This window comes from Nannospalax galili, unplaced genomic scaffold (assembly GCF_000622305.1).
Source record: "Nannospalax galili isolate Female #2095 unplaced genomic scaffold, S.galili_v1.0 scaffold1454, whole genome shotgun sequence".
NCBI classification, from domain to species: Eukaryota; Metazoa; Chordata; class Mammalia; order Rodentia; family Spalacidae; genus Nannospalax; species Nannospalax galili.
Genome location: NW_008334056.1, coordinates 1,406,136 through 1,414,015, shown reverse-complemented (window position 1 = coordinate 1,414,015; position 7,880 = coordinate 1,406,136). Strand labels below are relative to the sequence as shown.

Sequence of the window (7,880 nt, the reverse complement as noted above, 5' to 3'; positions counted from 1 at the left end):
CTTTTGGGGCCACGGACCCTATGTCCAGCCCCACTGATTGTCCTGGGCACACCTACCAACTCCACCATTATACCACAATGACGCACACACTGCTTCTTTAAAGTGATGTCTTTCAGATACTTGGTGGCTTTTTGGATATGCATACTCTTGATAGCCTGGGCAGTTTCAAGTGTGTTCTCAAAGTGAACATGAAGATTGGAACCTCTTGATTTGCATGATTTTGAAGGGTTTTATGGGTCAAGAGAGTAGCAAACCATTTTCACAGGTCACCTCAGGCTGCTTATAGGAAGAGCTCCTTTTTGTTTTTTCAAGAAAGGGTCTAACTCTAACACTCACTATGCAGCCAAGGCTAGCCTCGAACTCATGGCAAACTGCCTCAACCTCTTCAGTTTTGGGATGCCAGGCATGAGACAGCACACAGGGCTTGCTTATTTCTTTTTGGAGACAGGATCTATGTAAGTCAGACTGGAATGGAACCCACAGTTCAGTTCTCCTGCCTCAGCCTCCTGAATGCCGGGTTGCTTGGTGTCATGCACCGCCATGCCCAGCCACACAAGTGCTCTAACTGGTTTATTTCCATATTTTTTCACATTTGGCACCTTTTTATGATATTGCCCTCTCAAGTGGAGCAGAGGGTTGTATTAGGTTCTTACACAGAAAAAGCTATAATGTGCCTGGGAAGGAAAGCGTGTGCCAATAAACAGGGCTCCACCATGAGTTCTGGTGCCATGGACTACAGCTTCGATGTTAGTAGATCAACTAACGGTGTCTTTAAACATCAAAGTGCTGAAAACCCTCTGACCCCAAACTCCCGGAGTCAGTCCTCATCTGAGGCACAGCTTAGCAACCTGGGACTGCACTTGGCTTGAGCTATGCACACACCCCTCTTCTAAGAATGCACTTGGCAGTCAGAGAGCCTTACCTGTGACTATTATGCACACATCCCTCTCTAAACAAAGCACCGGGCAACTTGTTAGCAACCTAGGAACCCACCCCATCTGCATCAAATTGCAAGAACACCCCTCTTTGAACAATGGAGTCAGTTTTTCTTTCATTTAACAACAACCAAACTGAGACCAATTTTGGATTCTATTCGTACGCACTCTAGTTATGTCTAGAAACGATGGGCAATGGCCCATCCAGCCTGAAATGGTGTGGGATGCACACATAAGCAAACTGTCCTCAGACTGAACTTTCAGAGTCCCCTTGCTATACAGGACTGTGCTCCAAGCCAAATAGATACCAACTTCAGGAGTTCAGCTGTGCCAGTGTGCAAAAGACACCTGGACTAGTTGAGTATTGACCTCCCCTCATTGATGCAGGGACGGGAGGGTCAGGGGGCCCTCACCTGAGCATCCTGCCGCTCCTCCCAGCCCATTGTGGGCAAATTGGGCTTTAACTGCCTGTGACCTCTGGGAAAGGCTGGATTGTATAGGCCAGAGGAACTGGGGGCAGGGGACATTTATGTGGCCATGGGGAAGCCACCATCCGTGCTGAATGAAAACTTTCTGTTCAGCGTTAGAGGAGCATCCACACTCCCATAAGTAACCCCTCACCCATTGCTCTGTAAGCAAGCCCAGTAAACCCATTGGTTCCCCCAGACTGTACTTTGGTAGAATCATACCTCAGACTGTCCTTGGGGCTAAGGAAGAAAGGGTGGATGTTGTTCACACATTGCACCCAGGAGCTTTAACAACACCCTCATTTATAATCTTATGCCTAGGCATAATTGGGCATACATCTGATTAAAAATATGATGCATTATGGAATGGGACATACACGGTACGGAACAGGTTGCATTACTTGAAAACTGTCAATCAAAATAGAGAATCAGTCAAACTGCACTCAATAACCACCTCATCCTTCTCTTGAGCCCCATAAAAGGAAGCCCCCAGGGCCAGAGAGATGGCTCAGTGGGTGAAAGTGCTTGCCACCAAGCCCAATGACACGAATTCAATCCCTGGAACCCACGGTGAAGGAGAGAGCTAAGGCCTGAAAGCTATTTTTGGATCTCCACGTGCAAACCATGGCATGTGTACACAGTCACACATGCCTCCCTCCTCTCTCTCTCTGTCTCTGTCTCTGTCTCTCTCTCTCTCTGTCTCTCTCTCTCTCTCACACACACACACACACACACAGGGACTGGGGTTATAATTCACTGGTAGAATATGTATTTTGTATATTCAAAGGTTTGAGTGTGCTCCCAGCACGGTCTCCCCAAAAGGAAATATGCAACTAATAGGCTCATCTGTGTTCAGACATGACCTGCAATCTTCTAAAGCCCTCAAGTTACCGGGCAATGGGATTGTGAGTGCTTATTTCCTAAATTTTAGTGATGGAAAGACATCTTTATCTGTTTTCTCATTCAACAAACACAGGATGAGTACTTGTTCAGGCCAAGCCATGTTCAGGGTGTTATCAGAGTGGGTAAGTACTGCCATTCCTCAACCACCAGGAAGACCACAGCCAGCACTTTCGTATCAAAGGACAGGCCACGAGTAAAACAAAGTCCTTACTCAGAGTCCTTCGAAGCCTGGGAGCCTTCTGAAGCTGATGTGTAGACCCATGGACTGCTGTCTTTGTCCCTGTGTAGAGCTGAGGGGCTGTATGGCTATAGCAACGTACTAGGAGAAAGTTCGAGTGGATCATAATAAACCAAGGAGGGGAACCCATCAGGACCCATCTCCCAGACTCCTCTTGTCCTCTCTGTATGCAATCCCTTCTGCCCCTAATGGGGTCAGGGCTACGGCGTACCAACAGACAAGGTCAGGTCAGAGACTCCCTTTATGGCTAGGGGAAAGCTAGGATAGTGTTTCCAGGCTTTACTACTACCTTTCTGGAAAAGGGTTCCGGTTTCATTCTTTTTAAGATTTTATTTTTAAAAAGATTTATTTTTAGTTATGTTATTTTAATTACATATATACTCTGGGGGAGGGTTACTGGAGTGCATGGGGGCCAGAACAGGACATCAGCTCCCCCTGGAAATGGAGTTACACTTGGTTGTGAGCTGCCTGATGTGAGTGCTGGGAGCTGAACCAGGTCCTCTGCAGGAGCAGCAAGTGCTCTAACCACTGGGCCATTTCTCCAGCCTGGGTTCTCGCGTCCACAGTCTGTCTTGGAGGAAGAAAGGAAACAGGAGAAAAAAGGCAGAAAGAGACTTGCTTTCGGGGCCTTCTGCCCCTTGAGTTCAAAGTACTCAGCATGCGAAAGCCCCAGGCTTTGCAGATTCGCTTTCTGGGCCCCAGCAGCACAGACTGTGAATCCCAACAGAAAGGAAAAGCGTCTGTTCGTGTGGGGCTTCACCCAGGGTGAGCTGCGTGCGAGGGGAAGAGAGGGCGAAGGGGCACAGACAATAGAACGCGCACCAGAGAACTAAGGCCCTCAGTCAAACTCCGGCTGTAGAATCCCTGAGCAACGGGCATCGGGTTTTGCGCAGGGAAAACCTTCCTGGGAGGAACACACAGGAACCTGGGGTGATGGGAGAATGAGGCCCTCGGTAGCACGAAGCACGTGGGAACCAACGAGGCTCGGGGGGTGTGAGTTCCAGGGGTGAAGCGAACACGGATGTCAGCTAAAGACAAAGCCTCGAGCAGAGGAAGGTGCAGGTCAAAGGGGTAAGCATGCTGGGAAGGCGGGAAAAGCGATCGGAGCAGTCACAGCTTTGAGAACAGAACAGAAGGTTCTGGGAGAGACTGAAGATTTCAGTCTACACAAGCGCAACGGGAAATCAGGGCTGGAAGCAGAGTGGGACAGTTCGATTCGGACTGTAGCAGCCCTTCTTCTGCTAAGCGGAGCGAAGCAAAGGAGATGGGGAAGCAGGGCAGCAGTGCGGGGCGCGGCCGAGCAGCCTGCTGGGGACCAGGGCCAGCTGCACTACCGTGGGCCCTGGAGCAGGTGAGGACCAGAAGCTGAAGTGTTTGCAAAGTCGAACCACAACGATTTGCTGGTGAAAAGGGTTTGGAGTGTATGAAAATCAGAAGCTGAGAGTGCCTCTAAATTTTGCTGCCAAGGACAGATGGAAAAATGATGTTGACATTCACTGAGCTTGGATTACCAGGAAAGCATCTGTATAATTTTCCAGGAATTTTGGAACTACTTAGTTTCTCTAGTGTAGCTGATTTTCACTGTGACTACTCTCTTCCGAAATGTTTTTGTTGCTAATAGCTAAGGGATTGAAACCTGAGCCTGGTAAAATACTGGGGCTGGGTAAAGACCGGGTAACTACTAGCTAATGTTTAACTTAAGATCACAGTTTAACTTCTAAGTGAAGTCATTATCTCCTAGCAACTAGAACCAGCAGACCATAAGGGCAGTCCATGAGAAATTCACCTTAAGCTTTCTGACTTAGAGACTTGCATCTACCTAGGTAAAATGTTCAAGTGCTTGGCAAGTAGAGAAGAAACTAGATTTGAATGAAAGCTCTCAGCTTTCCTTGGAGTAAATTAAGAACAAGTAGCAGCTGAAGGCTGGGTGGGAACAGGGAGCAGCTGAGGCCTGTGGCTTGGGAGGGTCTTTAAGCAGTGGTCTCCAGCCTCCTCCTTTCAGTCCTGAGACAGACTAGTTCCCAGGTAAACAAACAAGATGTGTATCTTACGACCCACACTTGCACAGTGCGCACAGGCTGCCTGTTGTTTTTTTAATCAGCTTTATAGAATTATAATTTACATGCAACCAAGTGCCAGCATTTAACAAGTCCCAGGAGTTTTGACAGATACATTTATGTACGTGCTATCACAACCAAGATCAACAGTATTATGAGCTGGGGTGTAACTCAGTTGGTAGAGAGCCTACCTAGCATGCACAAACACACCACACCCCCACACACACCCCGCACTCCTCCCCCACACACTGCATACCTGTGATCCCAGCACTTGGGAGATAGAGGCAGGAGGATCAGACGTTCAAGGTCATCCGCAGCCACACAGGCAATTCCAGGCCAGCATGGGCTACATGAGACCTTGTTTCAACAATAACAACACAACAATAATTCCAGCACTGCTCTCCCAGGAGTCCAGCCAGGAAGCAGCAAGTTTCTGTGGTGTTTCTCCTTTTGGGGGAAGGAAAAGGGTATTAGTGAAATTTACCAGAATTTTATCTAATAGTCCCTGTCCTCAAGAGCTCTTAGGTACACACTGGATGTCTATCCTTGGTTGGACTGTTTCTAATTTGTATTAATGAGGGGCAAACATGCTGTGGAAGGTGAAAAGACAGTGCTAGAATTGCTGAAGGAATTCACCCTGTAGCCCACAGTGCGGAAAGGGAGTTTATTCAGTTTACTGCAAACCAGAGCAGCCTCCCTGGACTACACGCTATGTGGTGTCCGGGGGTGAGTCATTGTGCTTGCACTTTCCCAGCATGCCATTCCCACCAACATACAAGGGAAGTCCTCATTGGTCCTGACATCTGCTTGGGGCCTGTGCTGGGGTCAGTTCTGCTCTTCATTTATTTTGGTCCAGCCTTGGCTTGGTGGGCAGGGAGCTGTGCTGTTCCGACTGGAAACTTCCTGGGCCAGACTTGCACTTGGGACTGGTTCTCTTTGGCCTCTCAGTCATGGCCTACCCTTCACACACAAGAAATCAACATCTTTGGAAAAGCAAGCCCTGATTATCCCTGCCAACTCAATACCAGTGTCTTTGAGCTCTAACGGTTGGTGGAAAATACAGCGATCTGATGGCAGCACTTGAAATGTGTCCCTTCCAACTTCAGTGGTCTCTGGGTACTGTGAAGTCTCTTCCCAACAGTCTTCCTGAGTAGCTTTACTAATTCTTCTGCTTTTAATCGCTAAAAAAAAATGGTAGCTAAATTGGGTGCGGTGACACAAGTCTTTAATCCCAGCACTCAGGAGGCAGAGATGGGGATTTCTATGAGTTCAAGGCCAGCCTGGTCTACATAGTGAGTTCCAGGACAGCTGGGGCTCCAGGGAGACCCTGTCTCAAAAATACAAAAAACAAAAACAAACAAACAAAAAAAAACCTGCTAGCAATCAATCAAGAAATGTTTTCCAGGGAAGTGAGATGGGAGGACAAGGGAATGTGTGGCTGTGTGGACCGGGGTGGTGACTGACAGCCATGTCCTATCTAACCTGCGGTCAGACAGGTGTGCCTCTTGGTTTTCCAGTTCTGCCATGCACAGTCTGTGCCCTGTCTACTCTTCTTGCCTCACAGACCCTAATGGAACCCCCAGGAAAGTTCACCTAGTAGAAAGATGACCCCTAGAGCACAGCAGAGAGAGGACAGAGTGGGATAGTCATCAGTACTATGGTCATGTCCACGGTACCCCTGCCGACAAGGGGCAGAAGCAGGCTCAAGAACGGAGATTGTAAGTGAACCAGTGAGAGACTGAGAGGTCAGAACATTGTGAAAATCATCTGTATACATGAAAATCACCGAGAGTAACTAGAAAGTGAGGGAAGTCAGGCACCACACTGGACATCGTGGGGTTGGAGGGGCAGGAAAGAGCTCATCTTTGACAGGAGCTTGCCTTGTTCTGTCAAAGGAAGGGTATAGGAGTTAAGTAGTCACACAGCCATTTATGTATAGCACAAACAGCCACCACTTACCCTCAGCATCTCCCTCTGAAAACAGAAATTGTGTAAGGCCTTTTGGAAGGACTACTGTAAACAAGTTTAGAACATTTAGATACTTGAATACACTTCAGTTGTTTTTGAGGGAAGATTAAGTTATGTTGTTATGGGTTCATCTCAAGAACATAAGACCATATTTCAAAGAACCAAGTATTTGCAGCCCCTTTGTAAAACTAAGGTCTCCACAAAAGCAATGAAGTCAGATTTAGCCTGAAGAAGCCACATGGCATGTTGTGTGGGGTCAAACACCAATCTGTCTACTCACCCTTTTGAGACTGAGCAGGTTACTGTAGAGCTCCAATCTAGGCACCAGGATGAAGCCCATGACTTGATGAGTTAAGCCCAGAGTGCTGGTGTTGTCATTCTTCCAGGAAGATATACCAACTTTGTTATTCGAAAGAAATACATCCAAAACAAACTAGGCAGACTGCTACGGTGTGGAGAAGGCTTGAGTGTGTCCCCACAAAGGCTGATTTTCTGAAAGCGTGGTCCCGGGTGGCCATGTTGACAGGTAGTAAGTAGGACCTTTAATGGTGGGGTGTAGATGGAGGTATTAGGTTGTAGGGACCCCACCCACGGCATGGATTAGTTTCCAGGAGAGTAGGTTATTATAGTGGATGAGCTAGACCCCTCAATCCCTCTTGTACCCAGTTCCATGTGACTCTCTTGTGTGAGCTCCTGTGTGATGCACCCGGAGTACACTCACTCACCTTCAGGTTAAATGCCTGGGGTCACCTTTTTGCCTCCAAAACTTCAAGCCAAATGAACCTGTCTTTATAAAGGTCCCAGCTTCAGGTGTTTGTCATTGCAACACCAAGCAGGATAATGTTTGGTTAAAATATAACAGCATCTCCTTTGGGGAAAAAACAAATAAAAGACACATGGGAAGGGCAACTGATTATAAACTAGTAGGCAGACCTGAGGACATGGTATACAGTAACAACAGAGGGGGGCAGGAGAAAAGGGCAAGGAGCTGATGTGGCGTTCTGATTTACAGGAGCCAAAATGTAGCCGAACTAACAATAAGCATATTCAAGCTCAAATAGTGTTTTAGAATGAAGCAGTTCCCATACCTCAAGCCTAACCCAAACCTCTTGTTCAGTGAAAAAGTTTTGCCATCTGATACCGAACTGGCACACATAACCAAAAACAGAGGGGAGGCTTTTTTTTTCCCCCAGAACTTTTGTCATAAACGTTGTCACACTTGGAAGAAAATTAGGCACACTCATCATCAGCATTAGTAAGAGGCACAAGGCAGCATCCCGCTGTAAAGTAAAACATAAGGCAGCCACTAGCG

At 47.5% G+C, this 7,880-nt stretch overlaps 1 long non-coding RNA gene across 4 annotated transcripts in view; it reads right to left on the bottom strand.

Annotated features, from left to right (window-relative positions):
* LOC115069599 overlaps window positions 1–7,430 on the bottom strand; it is a 23,865-nt gene extending 16,435 nt beyond the window's left edge. The window contains exons 1-4 of one of the 4 annotated variants that reach the window (XR_003848850.1): window positions 7,294–7,430; window positions 6,849–7,108; window positions 4,857–5,781; window positions 2,871–3,114 (exon numbers count right to left, since the gene is read on the bottom strand). This is a non-coding gene — a long non-coding RNA (uncharacterized LOC115069599). Of the gene's footprint in view, window positions 1–2,870; window positions 3,115–4,856; window positions 5,782–6,848; window positions 7,109–7,293 lie in introns of those variants that run through there. The other 3 variants (XR_003848848.1, XR_003848849.1, XR_003848851.1) reach the window with 3 other exon arrangements.
* Window positions 7,431–7,880: the final 450 nt, after the last annotated feature.